General features: G+C 38.6%; 1 protein-coding gene across 2 annotated transcripts in view; it reads left to right on the top strand.

The window, feature by feature from the left end:
- The window catches only part of fut8a (fucosyltransferase 8a (alpha (1,6) fucosyltransferase)), a 101,525-nt gene that overhangs the window by 22,507 nt on the left and 52,665 nt on the right, over positions 1-26,353 (top strand). Inside the window, exon 2 of one of the 2 annotated variants that reach the window (XM_056245659.1) lies at positions 23,664-23,720. The exons of the other annotated variant lie outside the window; for it this stretch is intronic. The gene's annotated coding sequence lies outside the window, so the exon portion shown is untranslated. The remainder of the gene's footprint in view (positions 1-23,663; positions 23,721-26,353) is intronic. 2 annotated transcript variants of the gene reach the window in all.

Here is a 26,353-nt window from a genome sequence, read left to right as displayed (position 1 = left end):
TTGGTTTGAGCAGGGATGAGTCACAATTTTCGAATATTTGATTTTATTATAGAATATGGAATAGGTTGTGGGATTATGGTCTAAAAAAAATCCCCATGTTTTCCGTTCTGATGCGGTGGTGACACGTTCAACCAGAGGGTGGCGATGCCAATAATGCATCTAAAAGCTGTCAATCAACTCTCAGACAACAGGAGAAGATGCACATTGTCTCACACCAGAGCATGCGAGCGGAGTGGTAATATTTCCTCCAGAGCAGAGAGCGCATTTCTGAAGATCCCGCGCCGCGTGCTCAGTCCACTCAGCGTCGCGCGCTCAGAACGCCCGCAGTGACATGCTGGTTAGAAAACATGTGAAGTAGGGCTGCCCGTGCACGACTAAAGGTTTTTTTTCTAGTTGACTAGTAGTAGTTGATTTAAGCCATTAGTCTAATCACATATTTATATTGATTAAATTACTTAAATATATATAGGAGAGAATGCTAAACCATAATGAGCGTTTTCGTAATATATTGCCTATTCTGCATCTCAAAGCACGCATAAAGCTTGCCACAAAGAACCGGCAAAAGTAATTATAATGCATGAAACATTTGAATTGTTTATTAATGAAAAACTTTCTATGTCAGTGGCTGCACAGATAAAGTTTACGATGAAGACTCGCATCTTCGCAGTAGTGAACACGCATAGAGAGAAATGCACACTTCATATGAATTAGCCTACACAGAGAGCAGCCCATTTCTTTTAGTTTTTAATTGTTTTGTTTAAAAGTAGACATTTCAAGCTTACTATATATATACACTTCTCAGATATTTAAGGAATCTATCTTATAGCCTACGCTGAGTTTCGTTTTTTTAGGAGACGCGCTCCAGTTCACGCGCCGGTGCCTCCGTGTCCGGCTTATATTGTCTAATATATATGCTTTTATTTATTACTCCAGGCAATTCGTTGATGAAACATTGATTAAAATTAAGATACAATTTATACAAAACGAAATTCACTTTAAAGAAAGGCTTTCTACAAAACGAAAGCCTCTCACGGAGACTTCAGATGCCCCAACACCTGCGATGAGACGACTCGACGCCGGCGAAATGTTATGCCCTAAATTAATACATGATGATTAACTAACTATATTCTTCTATGTACATTTCTGAAATGCACTTTCTGTAAAGCTGCTTTGAAACAATATGTATTGTGAAAAGCGCTATACAAATAAATTTGAATTGAATTGAATTGAAAACAAAATGTAATAAGTGGTCAAAAATCATGTCTGACCCATTCCAAATGTTTTCCGATATTGGGCATCTTATCATCCTATCTTATTCATCTCATGCAGTTTCCTTTTCATATAATCAACATAGATGAAATAAAAAAATAACAACATTATATTATTAAACATAAATATGAAAAAAAATACGTTTTTTTTTTTACTTATAGCCTATTTAAGTGTCACACCGCTCCGCTGTATAGCTGTGTAGCCTACATGCATGTGTGTGTGCATATGGTGGAGGGGTGCGATTTTCGAATAATAATCAAATAATACCAGGCGATCTTCAAATATTATTTTTGCTTGAAATGCCCATCCCTGCCAAACTGCAGAAGTCGTGTTCTTCTTCGAGACCAGGTCACTCGGTGCGCAACTTGCCATCTTTCCCCCTCTCTCCCCCACTCTTTCTCCTCCACACTGTCACGTGATGACAACCACACATAAGCATTTTTAGCCATTAAATAAATTATATTTAATATTTAATCCTTGTCTTCTATATAAGTGCATTGGATTTTTTTTATGACGGTATGACGATATTGAAACTGATACCGTTGCTATTTTTAGATCCCGCGGTATACGATATTACCGTATTACCGCCCAAGCCTACTGTGTGTTAGGGCTGTGAGTCTGACGGACCGGTGGCAGTTTTTTACCACCGCGGTGGTAATGGACCAACCACCGGCGCTGGCACGGTGGTTGGGGGGTGATATATATATATATATATATATATATATATCACCAACCACCGGCGCTGGCACGGTTGGTGGTAATGGACCAACCACCGGCGCTGGCACGCCGATATACACTCACCGGCCACTTTATTAGGTACCCCATGCTAGTAACGGGTTGGACCCCCTTTTGCCTTCAGAACTGCCTCAATTCTTCGTGGCATAGATTCAACAAGGTGCTGGAAGCATTCCTCAGGGAGTTTGGTCCATATTGACATGATGGCATCACACAGTTGCCGCAGATTTGTCGGCTGCACATCCATGATGCGAATCTCCCGTTCCACCACATCCCAAAGATGCTCTATTGGGTTGAGATCTGGTGACTGTGGAGGCCATTTTAGTACAGTGAACTCATTGTCATGTTCAAGAAACCAATTTGAAATGATTAGAGCTTTGTGACATGGTGGAAGTAGCCATCAGAGGATGGGTACATGGTGGCCATAAAGGGATGGACATGGTCAGAAACAATGCTCAGGTAGGCCGTGGCATTTAAACGATGCCCAATTGGCACTAAGGGGCCTAAAGTGTGCCAGGAAAACATCCCCCACACCATTACACCACCACCACCAGCCTGCACAGTGGTAACAAGGCATGATGGTTCCATGTTCTCATTCTGTTTACGCCAAATTCTGACTCTAACATCTGAATGTCTCAACAGAAATCGAGACTCATCAGACCAGGCAACATTTTTCCAGTCTTCAACTGTTCAATTTTGGTGAGCTCTTGCAAATTGTAGCCTCTTTTTCCTATTTGTAGTGGAGATGAGTGGTACCCGGTGGAGTCTTCTGCTGTTGTAGCCCATCCGCCTCAAGGTTGTGCGTGTTGTGGCTTCACAAATGCTTTGCTGCATACCTCGGTTGTAACGAGTGGTTATTTCAGTCACTGTTGCCCTTCTATCAGCTCGAACCAGTCTGGCCATTCTCCTCTGACCTCTGGCATCAACAAGGCATTTCCGCCCACAGAACTGCCGCTCACTGGATGTTTTTTCTTTTTCGGACCATTCTCTGTAAACCCTAAAGATGGTTGTGCGTGAAAATCCCAGTAGATTAGCAGTTTCTGAAATACTCAGACCAGCCCTTCTGGCACCAACAATCATGCCACGTTCAAAGTCACTCAAATCAACTTTCTTCCCCATACTGATGCTCGGTTTGAACTGCAGGAGATTGTCTTGACCATGTCTACATGCCTAAATGCACTGAGTTGCCGCCATGTGATTGGCTGCTTAGAAATTAAGTGTTAACGAGCAGTTGGACAGGTGTACCTAATAAAGTGGCCGGTGAGTGTATATATATATCACCCCCCAACCACCGTGCCAGCGCCGGTGGTTGGTCCATTACCACCGCGGTGGTAAAAAACTGCCACCGGTCCGTCAGACTCACAGCCCTAACACACAGTAAGTCCTTATAGAGCTTTTAGATCAATCTTTGTAAAAATGCAATGAGAATCATCTAAGGGGGATTTCCCCCCCATGAGAATCATCTATGGGGGATTTCCCCCCCATTTTCCAAAACGAAATTCAGGCCCTGTGTATATATGAAAATGGGGGGGAAATCCCCCTTAGATGATTCTCATGGGGGGGATTTGTTTTGTTTGAGGGGGAGAAAGGGGGGGGGGCATTTTTTCCAAACAAAATTATTACATTTATCTTGCCTAAATGTTTGTGCTCATTGCATTTTTACAATGGGGTAATATTGTTGTTAAGAATTTACACATCACAAGGAAGCTTGATTTAAATTGTTTAATTAAATTGAAAAAAGTAACACAAATAAATACAATAGAATAAAGATACAAATAAAGACAATTAAAGAGAAAAGTTTTTGAATAGGTCTAACACTAGTATTCATATACAGATACTGAATAAAGTAATCAAATGGAAAATAACACTGGGTAGTATTTTAGTCCTGAATAAATTAAATACATAGGCTATTAATCCTGATTCCTTTAACTTAAAGCCATCTTTTGTTGTTTTGACAACAAAATTAATGACAGACACATATGGCTTCCGTCACTTTAAGAGCTAGTGCACGGATCCTGTGTTCATTATACTGGCATGCGTTTTAGGCTTATTAAAGACAAAACCGACTATATTTAGAGTATAGCCTACTCACAAAGACCGAAATTGACAATTTTGCGTGTTAAAGCAATATAATCCGCGAAAAATAGTTACTGGCCAGCTGTTTTTGAAGCGGATTTTCTATGAATGTGCGCATGGAAAATAATCTCTCAGAGAGCGCGCGAGCACTGCTTAGTTTAAAATCGCTTGAATGTTTAAACTGGTAAGACTTAAAAAGACTTCAGTCACGATGCACTGCTGGCCCGATTGTGCAAGTGAATATTCCGTCATGTCCCGACCTTACAGTCTATGGTCCCGACTCCAAAACGCGAGTGTGTATTATCGCCGCAGCGCTTGATGCCTGCCTTGCACACATTATGAGAAGAGATAGAAGACGCGCGGCACCGCTGAACACTCACGCTGTTTGTGAAATTGCGTCTGGAAGATAGTTGTTAAAAGAATGATTTGATTTTATTATCTGTGTGGATTACGATTGCGGGAATTTCCCGCATTATAAATGGGAGACCTGCGGGAATGATTAGAATTATGCGCAATACCCGCAATCCCGCGCCGAAATTCGAGCCCTGATATATATATATATTAGGGGTGTGACGAGACGCTTATCTCACGAGACGAGACTAGACAGGAGATTGGGTTCACGAGAACGAGACGAGACGAGATTTTTGCACAATTTTTCAGAAATCCTCAATGACAAAATTCATGGCTGGAAAAATAGTATGCAGGTGCATTTTTCAATGTTTTAACTAATAATCTTCTAATGCATGTCATTTCAGGTCTACTTTATGAGTATGAATTATCAAATGCATTGAAAGAAAACAATATTCAAGCACTGTAAAAGGTTTTTATTGACTGGCTTTTCTCCTGTATAATTTCACATTAGTCTCTTCAGACCTTACTGTACATTTAAGAGCTTTCAGAACTTCTGATTGAGGCTGTGTGTGACCTCCTAACTGAACTCCTTTTAACACACATTTAACAGAGAAATAAAAACCGTATAAATAACAAAAATAAATAACTGTTTTCTCTTAGTCTTATTAAGTGCAAACAATAAGTGCGAGTGCAACCATAATCAAAGTTAGCACACAGACTCTTTATAATTGTTGTGAAATTGCGGTTTTATTTTGCACCGGCAGTTATAGGGTTAATGCGGTGAGTTCGGAAAAGGCCGAGAGAAACGAGGCTGTTTGTCTCTACAGTTGTTCTTGCGTTCCGATTATAAGTTCAGAAACGGAGCCTCCCTTGTCTGTTGTCCTTTGTACGTTACAGTGCTCTCTCAATATTCGCAGTGCCAACAGAGACCAGAGCCGCAAATAAACAGTCCAGAGATGGGTATTGGGAGACGGATTATTTTATGTATGCAGCCTAATTTGTGCGCAATGCACATCAGGGAGCTTGTGTTTTACTTTCACTTACAAATTCGTGACCGCGCGTATAGGGAGCAGCGGTGCTGAGCGCGCATTCTAAATGATAAGACATTTACCAGACGTTTAGTCTGTTGCGCAACGAATCCTCCGCCATCGTCACGCGATCAGTGAACTGTGATTCGTGCTGCACTGATTGCAACGGCAACTCGCGCTGGATGAGCAGAGCAGACTTTTGCATTAGTTTATAATGGTTTTTATTTTTTTATAAAAACAACAAAACGATAGTTTAGGCGAATGTGAGTGTAGCGGTGGAATATTAATGGGGATATCGCGAGACAGCTTTTTCACTCGACGAGAAATCTCGTCATATTTAGTCTCGCGAGATCTCGTGGCACGAGATCTCGTCACACCCCTAATATATATGTATATATATACCGGTGTATATGTGTTTCCCCTAACATTACGCTGACGAAATCAGCGTTTAGAACCTAAAACGCTGACGAAATCCAGTCATAAAAACGGAATTTACTGTAAATTTATTGATGAATAAATAGAAACCAGTTCAGTACACTTGAAATCAAATCGCGATATAGACTAGTGTGTGAATATTAAACCGCAAAGACTATTTAAATACGAATCCTGCATGTTCTGTGTGAATAAATGGTGCAGCTTCATTTACCACACACACACACACACTGAAGCACGTGTGACGCTCGCACTGTTTTTTGCCTATATGAGGACACAAATGCATGAACTTCCTCTCCAGACTCTAGATCCACTCTGAAAGTCACTTTGTGAGAAAAACTATCATCATGTCATAAACACACAGAGGGCCCTATCTTGCACCCGGCGCAAATGACTTTGTACACTGACGCATGTATCATTCCTATTTTGCACCCGCGCAAAGCGGGCTTTTCCCCCCACAGACGCACGTCGGTAAACTAGGAAATGAACTTGCGCTCTCTGGGCGGGTTGGCGCAAAAAGGAGGCGTGTTTCGGCGCAAACATTCCCTATATAGTGCTATTTTGCAGTTCCAGAAAACAATTCCACCACTGACCAGAAAAAACCTAGTCTAAAGTCAGTGGCGCGTTGCGCGTTGTCCATAATGCTATTTTAAGCGCGCATGCTTGGCCATAATGTAGCGGGTGCACCACGCGCATACACTTTGATTCTCTCATCAACACAGATGCAGCAGTTTTTATTTTTGCAAATCATACATTATAACAAGGAAAAATATTAACACATGAGGGAAATCATTGTGGTGTCCATGAAGATGTAAAAAAAATTAGGCCTAAATCTAGCTTACACATTTACCCAAATTTTTCAGGCTAATTGTAGTAACGATGGATCAGACCTGTTTGCCCAATAGTGGCAAGACACATATGTATATAAGGACATCTGACAAATTAGTTTGTCCGTCAAGAACCAGGAAAAAAAAATCTCTTATCCCCATACAACGTCACTTCTCTGTCTTTCACTGCCCTGACAAGAACGTCGGTCTCCTCGGCTGTGAACCGCTCCTGGTGCGCGCCTGGTAAATCCGCCATAATAATAACAATCCGCCATGCAACATGCGCACCTGCTCTTAAAGTAGGGCTGGATGATTAATCGAAAAATAATCGAAACCGAAATTCAGAGCCTATAACCGACGTCATTTTACCATGTCGGTTATTTCAGTTTTTGAATCCTATTAGTATTTCCACCCACTGTGTGTTAATGAACTTTCCCCTTAAACATATTACCACGTGTGTAGTCACGTAACTCCGCCCCGTCCAGTCTGCGACATTGAAGCAAGATGAACCCCTTTCACACACTGCGTTGATTCCGAGAAATTACCAGAACAAACACCTTCTGTGTGAACGCAAACACGACCCGGGATTGGTGCCAGGTTGGGGACATACGGTAGTAACATTGCCGTGTTCTGTCCCGAAACACGTGCTGTGTGAAAAAAAGCCGTTGTTGTAATGATGGTGCTTGAGCCGGGATCGTTCACCAGTGTGAAACGGTACATAATGCGCTAGTTTATGATCGAATCAGAGACAAAAAATGCACAAGCGTGGTTTCTCGAGAGAGAAATCGCAGCAAACTATAGATGCTGCTTAGACATGTCACATGTCTTTGCGGGTTGTGTGTGATGGTGTGAACGCACTCTCTGATTCCTCAAATACTGAGTCAACTCAGCAACAGGAGCTGCTTGTACCAAAGAAACACGCGAAAAAAAGAGAGAGACTAACAAACGCCCAGCAACAAGTGCCTCCACTCCACAAAGCAGCCTTCGATAACAAAAGCATTTACAAATGCTACAAAATATGAAAAGGATTCGTTTTTTAGTTTTATACAAGTTATATTTTACAATATGGAAATATTTACAATAATTTATTTTGTTTACAAAAAGAACTATTTTCTAAATGTTTTAATATTTTGAAATATTTAATAAGCATTAAAAGCTATCTGTGTGTTTCCTTATTTTAGAACCACAAAGAGAGGATTATGCACTCTTTCATTAGAAAAAAAATACATACATATTTACAGTATAGGCCTTGCCAGTGACATATGAGAATAAAAAAATAAAATAAAAATCGTTCAATAATCGTAATCGAGGTAACTTGTTCGATTAATCGCGATTATGATTTTAGCCAAAATCGTCCAGCCCTATCTTAAAGGGTATGTTGGATGACGCTCTGATTGGTTTATTTCACGTTACGCCCAAACCACACCTATGAATAATGAAGCTATTTGAGACCAACCCCTTTTAAACTTGCGTCGGGCGCAAGAGTCATTTATCCCGCCGGTAAAATAGCAACAGCGCCCAAGACCCGCCCACAAAGTTACTTGCGCTTCGCGCTTGATACTTGCGTTTCAGATCGTTAAAATAGGGCCTAGAAACTCAAAGGTCTTCACGGCAACCCGTCAAAATAAAAGTTCTGTTTAGCTTGACAGAAATATATTTCTGTTGTACAGTAGAATTTAGATATGTCTCAATGTTATAATACTAACACTAATACAAATAAATTATCATCAAAACTTTATTTTTTAAGGAATAATAGATTTTTCTTTCATGTTTTAATTTTAACAGTAAAGCTCATTGTGCAGCACATTATTTGACAAAAAGTTTGTTTAATTTCATATGATTAAAATAAATTAAATTAGTGATTTATGTCTTCATTTGATTACCGGAAAAAACACAACACAGAATTAGTGTGAAAAAAATAATTTCATTGACTTTTTTTTAAATTGTTGTATAAGTTTAATGATTCATTATACATGATTTAAATAAATTACACATGCTTTTTGATTGCTAAAAATTTTACAGCACATATCCGTAACAGTTCCGTAGCAGTTTCGGGGGATCTACCACCCCTCCTGAAAAAAATCGTACGGGAGAAACTGATATATATATTTTTTTAAACTTTTATATTTCCACACAAAGACACGTGACTTACCGCTCTGTGATTTGAGAGGGATGTGCACACGAGCAGGAAAGAGACCATCTCTTTTCTAATATCTTCATGTTTTCTACTTGTTGTAAAAACTCTGAAGAGTAAATTGTATCTTCTACAAGGGCAAGACATTTAAGCTATGTTGGATTTTGCACTTTACAAATAATCTTGACGCGCCTTACCAGGTAGGCCTATAATAACAAGCACAAACTGTGTTAAAAGGAAGGCTATCTTTCCTACAGCGTTTTTTTACTTTACCATTATAAAAAATGTGAATAATAGGCCTAATTAAAAGCGAACCAAAGGAAGAAATGTTTATAATCCCCTGCAGAAATGGGTGAGACGTGAGTGAAGATTTGGGAAAAGAAACAAGAGATTCCATTTCCAGTGGAATAACTAATGAAATATTGTTAAATTTGCTGATAATCGGGTGACCAGATCGCAAAACAAAATACAAAGCCGACAAATCTTACATTTATGGGCTCACGCACAACTCTCTCCTTCGTCATGAATCCAAACGTTTCCATGGCTGCGATGTAACATTTAATTGCTAACCTATTATTTATTTTGTAAACAGAGCTTTGTGCTTCACTCCTGTCATAATATTCATGTAAAACAGCATTCACATACAAAAATATGTGTTTTGGCGTACCACCGCCGGTGCTACTCAGCCACCGTGGGTGGCGCTTTACTGTGCCCGCCTCTGGCGAGAGCGTCAAAGTTGCCGGAAGTCATTCATTTTCAATGTGAGCCGGCGGCAAGCTCCGGCGAGGGTGGTGCAGCGCGTCTTGGACAGTGAGCGCGGCGAGGAGAGTTGAAGTCAGGTCAACTTTATGGTAATGAGCTATGACGCAGTTCGGTGGCAACCAATCGGAATGTAGAAGTCCTCCGCTTGAGAGGATTCCAGAGAACGCAGCCCTGTAAACTTTGGTTCCCACGCAAAATGGAGGAGAGGTCGATCATGTGAATTTGACAAGAAAACGCGCAACACTATTTATAGGCAACATTTTCGCGCTAGAATGCTTAGCAGATTAGCACTTAACCATAAACACAAAAGCCACACCAAACAAATGGCTTGAACTTGGTTTATTTAGTTAGCAAACATGTCACTATAATTGTTAAGCTCTTTCTATCGATCAATTTCTTACTTACACATTTAAAAGATTTCATGAGGTTAACTTATACCTTACTTGGTCAGTCTGCACAAATAACGATCAACACTTGTTTGCTTTGCAGCCCCTTTAAATAAAGTCATCAGAGCATCCACGAATCTTTCCACGGCGTTGTTGGTAGGGCGACGAGAGCGAATTTTGCCGCTCTTGCCAGCGGAAGTGTGAACGCACAGTTATGTTTAAAACAAGTTGACTTGAGACTTTTAACCCTCTGGGGTTCTTCGGACCAAATGGACCCGAAGAATTTAAATAAAAAAATGTGTAAAATCATAGCTTCATCGGAATGGTCCGAAATTTGGTGACTTTGTTGGTACTTGGTATATGAACACCCAAAAAAATTGGGGACAGGATTTGAATAGTCTAAGTGGTTGTAAAAAAAATGGTCACACTCAGGGTCTTCGGGTCCAAATGGACCCGCCATAGGAAATGAATGGGAAATTGACAAAAATGTGACAATACAGAGTTGTTTTGTGCGTACAATCAACAAATCAGCCACGATCCAGAAAAAAAGCACACAACAGTGAAGGGGTGAATCTATAAAACATCAAGAGTGCAAAACAGACACATCCACACACACACACACACACACACACTTTTATACACAAACACACTAATAAATTCAGATTACATAAATATGTTTTGAATTTTTAAAAATCACAGCTTCATCGGAATGTTACGAAACTAGGTGACTTTTATGGTATTAGGTATGTGAACAAACAAAAAATATTGAGGTCATGATCCAAGCATGCTAAGTGGTCGTCACACTTCTGCTCTTTGGTCAAAAATGACCCCCATAGGAAATGAATGGGAAATTGTCAGAGTTTTTTTTTTTTTGCATACAATCTACAAATCAGCCAGGATGCAGAAAAAAGGACTCAACAGTGAAGGGGTGAATCTCTAAAACATCAAGAGTGCAAAACAGACACACACACACACACACACACACACACACACACACACACACACTGTATTATATATTTATAATAATCTGTATTATAAAGTAAAACTGGCACTTCAAATTACCATTTAAACCAAACAAACAAACAAAAAACAAGACAAAAATAGTATTTGAGAATCTGTTATTATATTTTAAAATCAACAACCTGAAAAAAATTGTCAAAGATGTGCAAAACTCACAAGAATTCTGAACCCTTTCTACAGAGAGCTGTAAATCCACTAGTGGTAAAAATGTGCTATTGCGTGATAAAAATGCTCAGTGTGTCCAGCAGATGGCATCCATCTCATTTCAAAAATTGTTTTCATGAGGCCTAGGCTTGACTCTAAAATGAAATACAGCTTTACAAAAAAAAAAAAAAAAAAAACATATTTATAAAAAAATTATATTATATTCAATGGGAAAAAATGGGTCATAATTATTGCATAAATATTAATTATAAATCATAAAATTTTCTCAAAACACCAAAAAATAAAAGAATTTTTTTTTATAAAAAACAAGTAAAAAAATATATATATGATTTTCTTTTAATAAATATGAATCAAACCCTTCCGGACCATTTGGTCCCGAAGACCCTGAGTGTGACCCTGAAATGAAGGACCCCAGAGGGTTAAAGGTGCTCTAAGCGATGTCACGCGTTTTTTAGGCCAAAACTTTTTTTGTCACATACAGCAAATATTTCCTCACTATCCGCTAGCTGCCTGTCCCCTGAACACACTGTAAAAAAACGCGGTCTCTGCAGACAACCCAGGCCCCACAAACGGCAACAAAAACAAACTGGGCTTACCCGCACCACGAAACATAACAAACTGTTCCAGCCAATGACCGACAAGAAGGGTTTGGGGGGTTAGTGTGCGGATGAGGAGGAGGGAGGGTCTAGCTAGCCTCCGTTTTGTTTGACAATAGTTCGAAGGTCAACAAGAAGTGACGTCACCCAGGATCGCTTAGAGAACCTTTAAGTAGCCTAAGTTTAAAAAATGAAGTGAAGAAATGAAGAAGTGAAGTTTAAAAATAAATTGAGAATTATTAATTATTACTTCTGAATGGTATTAAAGATTGAGATTGGATTTTGTGACAGAGACTTGTGAACATGTCAGAATGGTGTTTTATCTAAAGAATGGGCTACTTTTATGACTCAGACATGTGATTGATTCTACATTTTTTAAAAAGTAGTCGAGCGTTGCCTCATTTTACTAAAGATATCCTGAGAGACGACTGCTTTACGCCTGAATGAACCTCAAGACCAGTAATGATCCTTCAAGGTCCTTCTGTCTGTAAGCTCATTCTGTCGTTCTATCTGACCAGTCTTGTCCAACTGCCTTCAGATCAATATGACCATCTCAAAATCTCTTTGAGTCCCTGCCCAGAACCTAGTGTAGGGCTGCACGATTAATCGAATTTTAATCACGATCGCGATTTTGGCTTCCCACGATCAAATTCGCGTGACCGAGCGATATTTAAAATGCGTCATTACATTCACAGAACACTCCGTATCAAAGTTTTTTTTTTTTTTTTGTAAAGCCAATCTAGCGCTCCGTAAACCACTGTCTGATCACGTGCCTCCATGAGCCCGAGTGCGCGAGAGAGACCGTCTGCGCGCGAGCGACAGTGCACGAGAGACCGAGTGTCCAAGAGCGCGCTCGAAAGTGCGCGAGAGATACCGAGTGTGTCTGCGTACGAGCGACAGCGGGCGAGAGAGACCGAGTGACGGTGCGCGTGAGAGACCGAGTGTGAGCATTAGTAAATTGGTACATACATACTACATATTAATATATAATTACTATATAAGAGGCATGAAAGTTCGATTAATGGACTCCAATAATCAGTACTACAAACTCTTGTTTTGAACTATTGTTTAATAAGTAGAAATAATTCAAGCACATACACTTTGGAGGATTAAATAAGATTCAATTTATGCAGTAAGACTAATCACTGACACTGTACCACAACATTTTACATTTCTTAAGCGTCAAATAACAATGACTCTGAATTTCATCCATTAATCGAACTTCCATAGTGCTAAGTGCTTAGTTCTGCCTTGAAATGTTCTCATTTGGTTACATTCTGTTATGGAATATTTGTTTTTTATTGATTGTATATTTTGTGCGTTTTATTCACATCCATTATGCAGGTACAATGCAAGTTTATATTTTTATTTTATATTTACACAATCTAAAATAGTGCCCTGTTGAAGTTTTGCTACATTTTCTTTATTGTTTTATTTGTTTTTATTTATTCTTTAAAGAGATGCACTGAATTTTGGTGAATAAGAGGACCTGTTTTATTTTGATGCACATAGTTGTACATTAGCAGGAATGTAGCATAATGTGAAAGCAGTTATAATTAGCCTATGTGACAATAACATTTGTTTTGGTTAAAATCAACAAATAATCGTGATAATTAATCGTGATCTCAATATTGATCAAAATAATCGTGATTATCATTTTGGCCCAAATCGTGCAGCCCTAACCTAGTGACAACCATCTGTCAGACATATTCTCCCAAACACACAGGAACACACCCTCAAATCTGTCTCAATGGCATTACCAATTGTTGGTTTGCTTGAGTCTTTCTTGAACACTGAATATGTTCTACGCCAGATAAATTACATTTCAACACACTCAGTAATTTGGTGAAGAATGGTGAGGGCTTAATGATGCTGAAACTCATCACCCTTGTGAAGAAAAGTCGGGAGTGTAGAGGGGAGTGCAAGGATGTGCAAGAACCATCAGGCCTGACACTGTGAACTTCTGCAGGTTCAGGTCTGCCATGTTTAGCCTCTGCTTGCTGAGGTCTGCTGTTGTAAAACAAGAATTTCAGACCATTAGAGAAATCTGTGCTAACTATCCCTATCTGTGAGAAGGGCTTCCAACACCATATATTTTCACTCAAGAATATCTGTAAGGATTTTACTGGCTGGTTTCATGAGGCTATTTATTTGTTTATTTTTAAAGGGGCAGCATTCTCAATGTTTATCCAGGCATGTTTTTGTTTTTTGCTTCTGTTATCAAATGGAAAATAAGTTTGCTTGTTATGCAAATTATTTTGTTATTTGTTTATGCAAATTAAATTATTTTGGGTTCATGGCAGTGAGTGATGTCATTTATTGAACAGACCATTGATCTCTTTATTCAAAAACTGGTCCTTATAATATGAAAGATGTTTCTTTTGGTGTGTGTATTTTGTCGTTGTGGGGCCTCATGCTTACAGAAGTCAACTAAGCATTCTTTTGTTAATTTCTCCTTAATTATATAATTAGAAATGTGTGGTGTTGTGTACTTCAAGCACTAAGAGGCCGATAAAAGCCATTATCAGACATCAGCCGATTGTGTGCTGCTAACCAAAAAGAGGAGAAAAAACGTGTCTGACTGCAACTCAAACTGTGTGAGCGTGTGTGTAGAAAATGTTTCTTGTGTAGAATTTAAGGCTGTCAAATTTATTGCGATAACGCATTAATTCCTAGCCTGGGAAAACCCAGACAACTTCCGGCAAATTTAGATTTGCTCTGAAAGTTAGTCAGGCAAAGAGCTCATTCAAACTCATTTCCAATCCGCCGAAATCGAGGCACCAATCGGAAACGTTGGGGCGGGCTTTACACGATGACAACAGCGCTGGGATTTTGAAGCAGATTTTGTAGCCTACATTACAAAGATGGATGCCGCCGTCGAACATCACTCGTTCGAATCAGCTATCGCGTGTGTTTTAAGCGATTTGAACGTTTCCCTTTTGTTAAAAACCGAGCAAAGAACAACACTCGGAGATGTTTCTGCCGCTCTGCATACGTCATCTCCTTCATTGATCTGATTGGTTTTAGGTCTATCCGCGACGTCCGTTGGTGACGCCCCTCTGGAAATGATTTGTCTATGACGCTTTGCCAGACCATAACTCAGTTACAACAAAAAAAAAAAAACGCGCTGTTAAGACAGGTTCTGTTTGACCCTATGAATCGTACGTAGTTCAAGTTATTTGTATAGCGTGCCTCCCATCCAGTGATCTCAAAAAGTTTTTTTGCTTTTTTTCTTACTTAAAAGTCATTGGCTTTCAAATTATCTCCATTTATCACAAAATTCAAACAATAAATGTCTTATGTGCCTTCTTAAATGTGGCGTGACAGATCGCTGTAGCCACCTGAGTTCAAGCGAAACATCTTTTTATATGTCGAGATATAGGAAAAAGTCAAAAGTAAAAAAAAAAAATCTGTTTAGATCACGAGAATTTTTTTTTATGATTATGGCAAAGCAAGACCAAAAACAATGCTTTGTCTCTCTAGTGGCTTTCGTTGTTGCTTTGCCTTCTTGTGTGTGTTGCATGCTGAGAGACGACCTAATGTTGTTGTCATCAGTCAAACAAGTTGATCTAGTCATTCTATGCAAGAATCTGGTGTAACTCAAGGTTAAACACTTTCACTGGGAGAAGAACTGGGATTAAGCCTGCAACATTAATTTTCAGCACACAGCTCATGTTACACTATACCTCCACCACCAAGATAGGTTTAATGCTGTCCTTGATCCAGAATTTTTTGACAGTAATTATATAAATTAGCAATTGTCAGTAAATTTTACAAAAACTTTCCCAGCAGTTTGTGTATAATCTAAGATAAAAAAAAAAAAAAAGAATTTCGGGTGCCGAAAATTATCAGCCGAAAATAGTATTTTCGTTTTTTGTCCGTTGAACTGTGTAATGTTAGGCTACATGTACGTTAGTCATCATTCACTGTTTATTCGCGAGTGTTGTGAAGAAAAAGAATAGCATCCACTGTTGAAGGCTTCAAGCTCATTGTTTGTTGTGGTCATCAAATCAAAACTCTTACAAAATGCAGCTTTTCTTGAAGCATTGGGAACTTTTAGTAACTCCCCACGCTCCAACTTCTCCCTGATGGTCTGCATAGTCACCTGTAAGCTAATGCAAGCTAATGCATTGCACGCGTGTTCGGTTACTCTGGTAATCGAGTATTGCGTAGGCGATGTATTGCGTAGGAGATGTATTATATAATATTATCCATATAACAATATTTCATACAGTAGCTTGCGCTCTGCGTGTATATTATGGGCACAATGATAGGAGATAAGCTAAATGAGCCCGAGTCCGATCCGTAAAAAAAAGAAAAAATGGCCTGAGCCCGGCCCGAATGGACTCAGCGTGTCGGGCCTCATCGGGACCCAACAGGATTGCAGACCTCTAGTGTGCGCTGTGCGCTCTGCTCTGTCGCTCACGCCCCAAACGGTCAAAAAATTTACCGTTCGCTCTCACCGGAAAAGCAACGTGTGTGTATAGCCGTGCTGGGCAATGCTGGTAAAATTACGCTACCCTCTTTTTCACTGATCCTCTCCCTGCTATCTGCTCACATGCTCTGATAATAATAGCTTTATAGGACTACTTTATTTTGATAATTGGTCAAAAAATAAATCTGTTAAATCTGATTATGTTGCAAAGAACTGAATGAAGAATAATATATTGATATATTGATATTTAATATTATTTTAATATAGGCCTATTAATACAAAATATATTTTAAAATAAGAAATTAATAATATCTTTTTTTTTTAAGTCATTTTCGGTTTCTGTGTTCGGGCAAGTGCATCCAGAAGTTTCGGTTTCGGCACAGAATTTTTATTTCGGTGCATCCCTAAAATAAATACATTTATTTATGTATATAATTATGAATTATTCCAAGCAGTTGCTCTTGTATAACAACCAAAAACAAACTGCAATTGGTGTGAACATCAACCCTAAAAGTCCTCGAGAGGGATTTCCTTTGTTTTGTTTTGTTTTTGTTGTCATTTTTAATGTACAAATGTTAACATTGACCATGCGTTATCTGTATCAAACTGCATTTTTCAAATTTTTGGACGACATGTGTGTCGAATCCCCCAACAAAAGTGGTTTAACAGCCAGCCTTAACACAAGATGAATATGGAACAAATTTGTGGACATGGCCTGAGGAGAAACCACATTTAGCTGAGTTTATTCTTTAACACCCTTCCCCACAGCTTCCTTGTCACCCTGCTTTTCAGCCCTTGGGGCAACAACCAGTGCTGTTTTTTTCGACGAAACGCTCATCAGCATATCGTTAAAACCGACTGCAGAGCTCTAATTCAAATACGAACATCACTTAACATAATGTTCACATGCCCTACTAGCTACTGTATGCATCCAAGAACTGGAGAATAAACATTTGAGCATGTGCATGTGAGTGTATGCGTGTGTCCATGCATACATATTCTGGTGTTCTAAATTTACTCTATCAGCAGCTTTATTAGCATGAAGTTAGTCTCACAATTAAAGAAGTGAAGTGTAAGGGTATATGTGTGTCCATGTTGTATCTTTCTGCTCTGGCTTAGTTTAGGGCTCTATGCTGTTCGCCTTCACATAATTCTTGCATTCAAAACCATCATTCACACTGGATTTTTGCATATCCAGATTATCATGTTATTATTATGCAAAAGACCCCCACCTCCATGTTTTAACTCTTGATCTGCACTGCCTTTGGTGCTCTAGGGGACGGCACAGCACCTCTCACACATTGCCTGTAGTTTGAGAGGAAATTTATGCCCTGTTTAAAATGTTGCACACTTGCTCTATTCAGCATTTGCTTCACAGCCATTAAACATTAATTTGCAAGTCTTAAGATTTTTCTCTTTTAAAACCCCATTAAATCACATTTTATTCTCTTTGTTGATGTAATACATATAGAACGTTTTATTTATTTTTGTAGCTAGCAAGCTTTAATTATGTCTAAAATGACCTATGGTTTAGGTGGGTACAATCTATAGAGCATTTTATTAGACAAACAATTATATAGTGCAGGATGAGTCATTAGTATTTCCCCAGTAGAGAAAGATATGTATCCACTAAAGGTTGTTTTGCCAACTTCTTGGAGTACACTAGATAGCTTCAAAGCTAATGGAGAAATGGACACCTACTAAATGCCACAAAACTCAAGAGAACTGACAGAAATGAATATGCAACCACTTGTGATTGTGTCTGTGGAAGGAAAAGAGGGAGAAAGAGAGAAGCATTTGGAGAAATGAGACCAAACAAAGTTTTGTTTCTGACTATTTCAGTCTACCCTGCACTTTTCTTTCTCTCTCCACTTCCTTTTTCTTTGGAATCACAGTCTGTGTGTAGGACCTCAGATACACACACGGAAATAGGCTCCGGAACCTAGTTCATCTTAAGGGTGGGTGCACACTAATATTGGCAAGACGTCACTATCTTAGATAACATCCGCAGATCGTAAGAGATTTCTGTGTTTGCTTAGTGTGATTTCCTCACAGATGAATTCCCTTTGTGGTGAACCCTCAATGGAGTTCTGGCAGTGTTACACCTTATGCGGTGTTGTAGGGAATGCTCCAGATGACCTCAGAGATCCGAAGTCTGTGGTGTAGGCTGGTTAGTATGTGCAGTATTAAGCTCATTTCACTGTATTTTCCTATCTATGTTATAGATTATAATGCAAATCTAATGACAAGCAACAACACAGAGGATTAGATAAGAGCGTTTCTCCATATCTAAAAAATGAGAAGCCTTAAAAATTTATAAAAAAGGGGGGGTTATATAGACCACCGTAAAATACTGTGTGATCGTGAATTAGGACAGACGTATTACTATTATTTATTTTTATTGTAGACCTTTTAAATAAAATGAATAATAAATAATTAAAAACAGAAATCATGACAATAATAATTAATATTATGTTACTCTTATAAAATATTCAGGTGGTTCCACAGTGACTAGAAAATGAACTTCTGAATGTGAAAAAAATTATTTATTTTAATATTTATTTGTATGTATTTTAGTATTGATTGTTTGAAGGAAATCATCTCTTTTATTCCTATAGTTTTATGTCCAATTGACTTAAGCTGTATGGTATTAACTGATTGGTGATGTAAAAATGGCCAGTATATTATTGTTGCATTCTTGCCATGCATGTCGTAATCACGTTATTACTAGATGACAACCCAGATGTGCTACTGTTGAGCTGTTCACGGACTCAGAATTTTGCGTTTCTATGGCAACACTATTAACACCAAAATTAATAGGTGTAATTTGAAAAATCAATTCACAAAACCACAATGCAACAATTGTTATGCAAATGCATTTATAATATAATTAGGCAATTTCTCAATTCCAAGAACACAAAGAACGGACTTGCGTTCTCGTGGAGACCAGTCTTGACAGGCGACCTAGAAAGAACGAACTCAGAAGGACGTGAGGACACATAATGCATCCTTGTGCATGCAACTGCCTAACTACATTCGAGTATTTCCACATGATGCAGCGGTCAGATGATACAAGTCGTAATTACGAGTTCTACAAGGATATGAATGCATTTTACAAAGTCGTAATCAAATCTTATGTATCACCTAGTATAAATGTGTATTGTGAAGTGTGACATAAAAAAAGTTGATGTTGCACAGTCTGCCGGGGGGTCTCTCATGGGTCAAATCATAACATCAAACAATCTAACAAGCAGCTGTTGTTAAGGACAGCAAGAATCACAGTGCATACAGCCTTGACTAGCTAGCTGTCTAAGTTTGGGACATCTCTTGTCTCTTGTCATTTTCACATACACTTTTCAGTGACAGCATATGTTTGCGATAGTGTGTGAGTGTTTTGTGAGGTGCTGGTGTAGCAACATTACAGGCCTGCCAACACCTCCCACTGCTTTTGACCCCTCCAGGAGACGCATCCATCCAGAAATGCCCATCTGTGCTTCTACCTCCTCCAGCTAGATCTGTGTGTTTGTGTGTGTGTGTGTGTCTGTGCGCGCCTATACCTGGCACAGGTCCACACACATTTACACTGCAGGACTGTTTGCGGTTTGCCGCCGTCCCATCCCTGCGTGCTTGTAGAGACAGTGCTAGTCTGCAGCTGCTGCCCAGCATGAATAGAAACATATTACAGTGGCGCCCATCACATGCCAACTGACACGTCACCTTTCATTTCACCTTTAATCTCGAAGACTGCTGACTTGCAGTTAAAACCTCTACTCAGTCAGTGTTTGTAATGAGCCTGATGACAAGCACTTTGTTTTGTGTACATGCACAATGATTCTTAATATAACTTGACTCAAGTATTACCGAGATTTCTTGCCTATCATTTACAAGTCCGAATTTTTGGCGTGCATTTCAGATTTGAAAGTGAAACTGCATCTTTATAAACCCCTTCAAAAAAATCATTCTGTATTGATCCAGCAATAATTTGCTCAGAAGGTAGGTTCACACTGACCAATAGATACATCATAGATACAATGAAACATCAACAAATAAATAGACATTTTTTTAAATTATATTTTATTTAATGAATGTTTGATAGGTAATGTAACAGCGCATTTATTAAATTAATAAATCACGATTTTGTATTTATTTCATTTAAAATGTTTATCATATTTAACTAAGTTTTTAATAATTTAATTTTGATGCAAAATTGAATACAGTTTTATATACACATATAAGTTTGTTAGTTTGACAAGTGATGTATTTTTTAAATAATATATTGATAACTGATTTCTTCTTCTTCTTTTTTTTTTTTCTTTTTTTTAAGTTATACTCATACACCTAGTTCTCCATCAGCAACAATGCCTGTACAGTCCATGAGGCCGTAGGTGTGCCATTTGTCATCTTAGGTTTCAAAATGGTGCTTTGTCATGCACTGATGCACTGTAGCAGACTTCCACCAGACAATCCCTGCAGCATTACGTCTCCAAAGTTTGGACTTGAAAGAGGGCCGCAAGGCCTTCACTTTTTAAACAGGTGCAAACACATTATTTAAGAGAAAATCCCTGAAAGAAAGAGGATAGAGTAAAACCCAGCATTGCATATGGTGTGAATAATGCAAAAAAAAAAAGTGCTATTTATTGCGTCACACATATATTGTGACTAAGCTTTCGGCTCTGACAAAATTGCCACTTTTCCTGTGCAAAGAATTTGTCGCCAACCCGAACTATAAGAACAGACACTGCTGCGGATGTCCTCTGTGCAGCTGACTGCGATGCCAATGACCAAACCGCTCATAAATCATTCCGATTGGACTTTGCGGAGACAGGATCCACACATCTCCCCTTCCTCAGTCAGAATTCCAATGTCTGCCGGTGAAATATTAAGCACCGGCATCTCAGAGGTGCGGTAGCTCTGGAAGAGAGCATTTAATAAAACATAACTAGCATTGCATTTTCTGTGCTCTAATACTCCAAGCACAGGATTTGTGATCGACTCTCCCCTCTTCTATTCTGAGAGTGCTGTGGCATGAAATATGAATCCCTTTACTTCCCTTGTGTGGGAAATGGTTTATCCTCACATGAGATCAGGATTGTTATTTTGATCCAAAATTGTATCTAAATTATGCATATTCCTATCTTGACTGTTACGCACGTAGAAGTCTCTTGTGCAGTTGTCAATTCATAAAGAAAATAAGTGTTATTTATTCCCCATCATACACTTTTTAGAAACATTGAGCTCTACGGTAAAACTAAAAAATGCTGCCAGGTCAAGTTGACTGTTTGATGGAAGCCCGTTTCTGCCTCAGAGTGCAATAAAAATAAATTAATTAATAAAAGATTTAAATTATACACGTGATTGCGACTGTATAGCCATCTTTATATTTCATCCTTATTTCTCTTAATTCCAACTTTATATCTCACAATAGATATTATGTTTACAAGCACAATCCAAGATCTTATTATGAAAGGTCTCTGGTAGATATGCATATCATGGCACTGCCCATGTGTGCAAGGGATTACATGTACATGCTTTTTCCTATTTATCGCATTATTTCAGATTTACACCACCCCTTTGAATCCCATCGACATTTCATTCGGATCGAGCTCAATCTGATGGTTTACATGGTTAACTGGTTTACATGAAGGCTTTTCAAACCATCAATCCGATGACTAACGCATTATTTGGAAGTATACATAACATAGCTAATGTGACTTAATATTTGCATACCCTGTATTTGTGTCATTTTAAAACCTAATTGCAGCAGGTATAAAATAATTTCTATATCTATTTGATTTGCACAAGGGGAGTTTAAATCTCCGTCCTGAAGGAAGTAGTTGAGGTTCAATACACAATGGATGAGTGACATCAGAAAGGACTAACTGGCCCTTCCTAGTCATCCTATGCTCATAAATTTGTGTGATAGTCCTTAAGTCGATCCCCACTATCTTACTGCACATTGTAACTATGCTTGTCAACTTCCTCCTATTCTTAACATTAAGATTACCATACCAACAAATAATAGAAACTTAAAACAGCTTCAATAAAACAGGTATAAAACATTTTCATAAAAGAAACATCCATGTTAAAAGTTCGAAGTTTCCTTAGAAAATACATACGCTGAAGAGCCTTTCCTCTAATGATATCAGTGTTTGCCTCAAATTGTAGTTTGTCATCAAATACAGTCCCTAAATATTTATACTGTGTAACCACTTCTACCTGATGTCCCTTTATGACAGAAGGCAACACAGGTATAGAGTTCTTCTTACGGAAACCAATGAACATCTCTTTTGTTTTTGAGGTATTAATATTTAAAAATGAAGCATCACACCATTGGATAAAATGATCTGTCACTGGACCAAAGTCTGATTCAAGCTCATTAAGAAGAGACACAATCACAGTGTCATCCGCAAATTTAACAATGTGTCTCCCATTAAAAATACTACGACAACCATCAGTATATAAAGAAAACAAAAGAGGGGACAAAACGCAACCCTGTGGGGTACCAGTGGAAGACAACAATACATTCGACAACACTCCATTGACACGTACTCTTTGGGATCTATTAGTTAAAAAATCCACCAACCAACACACAATGTTTAAATCTAAATGAAAATTATCAATCAATTTCTTTGCCGCAAGATAAAAGGCTGAACACAATTAAAAGCAGAAGAAAAATCAATAAATAGCAAACGTGCATGATTTTTTTTTGCCTTCCAAATGTCTTAAAATCATATTCAGTAGGGTACAGGTGGCATCATCAACTCCTCTACCAGATCTATATGCAAACTGCATAGGATCAAGTGCTGACTGTGTTAAGGCTAAAATCTCCTTCCTTACTATTTTTTCAAAAGATTTCATAACCAAAGAGGTTAGTGCAACAGGCCTATAATCTATCAGAGAAGGAGAATTTCTTTTTTTCCACAATTGGCACCACAATGGCATCTTTCCATAGACGAGGGACTTGTAATGATTCATTGAAAATAAATGAATAAATCCCTGAAAGCTGCTCTGCACAATTCCTCAACAGCCTACCACCAATGTTATCAGGGCCTGGACTTTTTCCAACCTTAACCCGATCAAAACAACTACGTACATCTGCTTTATTAATTTGAAATTTAACATTTAATCTATATCGCAATGTGCGAATCCGCGATAGTCACATGGACTGAAGCGTCCACATCAGCACCAGTCAGGAACAATGGATAGTTCTGGTTCTCAAAACAGAATCTCTCTCACATCACATACTATACTTCACCTCAAAAGTTTTGCTGTTGACACTTGCATGTGCCTTCCAGTCATTTTCATGAATACCCTTGAGGAGAAGACAAATTACCCCTGTCTGAGAACTCTTTCCTGCTGACTCTTAAAAAAAAGAAAGAAAAGAAAATAATAAAATAAATAAATAAAAGAGGAGAATATTTACCTCTTTTTTTTTCTTGTGTTACAGGGGGAGGGATTCAACCTTGCATGTCCCAGCTAAGCTTTTTGTTGGACACACAGTCTGGTAAGCTGTCTCTGTTGCATTTGTTGGTCTACATATGTGCTGTTTAACTGTGGTAAACAACTGTCTGCTTTAGGCTAGGTGTTGCAGGTAATCTGCAATACACATTTCACAATTCAGTATATCGCATTGAATCTCAATATAATAACTGGATTGAGATTGAAACTGGGCCGAACAGAAGAGAGACTCTCAGCATGTCTGAGTGAATCTGTGAGATAAGTTTCAATCTCTCTCATGCGGCTCACTTCACTGATGTCCGCTAAAGTGCCTCAAAGAAGTAAAATATCGATTCAAGGTTCTAAAGCCAAGTTTTTTTAAGCCCTAGGGCTGCATGAAGATCCTGCAGGAAGTCTGTGGAGAGATATATAAAATATTTTATTTCAAAACCTACAAATATTATATGTCCAATTTATAAATTTGCTTTATAAGGATTCTAGGACAGAATAAATTTCACTAATTGGCTGAAAGGTTGGCTGACAATCTGGATGAGGGTTGAAAATATTTGTATTGATATGAGATAAATTATCAGGTGTTTCTTCAAGTTCAGGCACTTTTATATTCATAGGGGTTGATTTTTATTAAAAAATAACAGCTTGTTTGTTTAATTGTTTATTTTGGCTACATAAATGCTAATAGTATCAAGTGTGCCGCACATATCCTGACAAGTGAAGGCAAAACTTTTTGATTGCCCCCTGGTGGCTGGCTGCAGTATAGGTTATAAATCCCACCCTATCATCTAATCGAATCTATCGTCAACTTGACAGATGTACTTGTGATTTGAGTCTGCGGGAGTATGTGTAACCGGTCCTACTTGACCCGCTCTGAGCGGGATACAAACCAGGGTCTCTGGCGTGGGAGGTGGGCACACTAACAACGGTGCTAAAGATCACGGCTGCTGGCATCAGTCGCTAGCGCGCCTCTCGAGGCCATGTGAATGAGGTTTACACGCATAGCTCTTACTGGCCTACGTCCGTTACATACTGTATAGGTGAAACCTTTGGATCACTACTGGGTACACTTTGGCTCCAATCGATGACGTAATCGATCATTTTTTACAGTCTATTAAAAGAGTCTTAGAAAGACAAAGGCCATTTTTAAAAATTAAACATTTCAATTCTACGCCAGAAGATGAGGTGTGGTGGAAATGTTCATTTCTTTCAAAGTATTAGAAATGTACATAACTATTCAAAAGTTTCTCATGCTCACCAAGGCTGCATTTATTTGATAAAAAATACAGTAAAAAACAGTAATATTGTAAAATATTATTACAGTCGAAATAAGTGTTTTCTATTTGACTATATTTAAAATATAATTTACTCATGTGATGGCAAAGCTGAATTTTCAGCATCATTACTCCAGTTTTCAGTGTCACATGATCCTTCAGAAATCATTCTAATATGCTGATTTGGTGCTCAAGAAACATTTCTTATTCATATTATAAAAGTTGAAATATATCATATTTTTGTGAAAACCGATTTTTTTGTCAAGATAATTTGATGAATAGAAAGGTAACATTTAAAAGTGTTTTGTTTTGTTGAATAAAAGTATTCATTCCTTTAAAAAATTTAAATAAATCTGACCCTTAACTTTTGAATAGTATATACAGTTTACTTTTTAATGCTGTTAAATAGATCATTAAATTATTTAGTGAGAGTGTGAAATGAGCCTATTTAAATAGAGAAGAGATTTTAGTCCAAATTTGCCTGTGAACTTTTGTGATGTACGATTGTATTGCCGTAGTCTACATTCAGATTCAGCGATCAGGATGGATGCATGTGTGCTTCCCATATGTGTGCAAATCTGAATATGAATCTGATGAATTATTTCCACATATGTTCTTTCTGCATGCTTCTGAGCGCTCGCAACAGGTCTGGCAGTTTTGAGTGGAGGCTGTTATATCGTTAATATTCCTTTCTGGGTGAAATAGCGTTCTTCTGCGTGTGGGCTGAGTGAGTCAGCCCTGTTACCACTTCTGTGTCTGTCCAGACTCAGAGCTGCTGCTCAGCGAAGGAGAATCCCTGCATAAACCCCCCTCCTTCGCCCTCTTAAACGTGTCTCAACCATCTTTCAACTGGCCAACTAGAGCATGACAGCAGCCTCTCAGCCTCACTCCCCTTAAACCCCCTCAGAACACTCTTCTCTTCTCTCCCCTCCCTCGCTCTTTCTCTCTTTTTCTCTCTTCCCTCCATCAGACGACACAGTCGGGGGGCAAATGTGTCACATCTCATAGCTCAAGAGTTTCATTATTAGGCTCTTCCTAAAGATAGACACTCAAAATGTGGCTCTCCATTTTCTCAGTGTTTGAAATGATGACAGACGTCATGAAGCCCAGGGTTTAGCTCCAGAATCACCTGGGTTTCTCTCTAACGTTCTTATAGGCTCTTCATTAAGACCAAAGCAAAGTTCCTAGAAAAGGCCAAACCTGCTAAATGCATTAGACTCCTGCCATGTGAGCTAATGAGAAGACATTTGAGGCGAAGTATTGACAAGCCTGCCTTATGTCTAAGGGCCTATCCTGCTGGGCTTAATATAGCCGAATTCTGTTGAATAAAATATCTATGAAAAATCCTTAAAGGGTTAGTTCACCCCAAAATGAAAATGCTGTCAGTAATTACTCACCCTCATGTTGTTCCAAC

Source organism: Rhinichthys klamathensis, unplaced genomic scaffold, assembly GCF_029890125.1.
Source record: "Rhinichthys klamathensis goyatoka isolate OS25496 unplaced genomic scaffold, OSU_Roscu_1.1 h1tg000032l_1, whole genome shotgun sequence".
In the NCBI taxonomy this organism is placed as follows: domain Eukaryota; kingdom Metazoa; phylum Chordata; class Actinopteri; order Cypriniformes; family Leuciscidae; genus Rhinichthys; species Rhinichthys klamathensis.
This window is presented reverse-complemented; position numbering and strand designations above follow the sequence as displayed.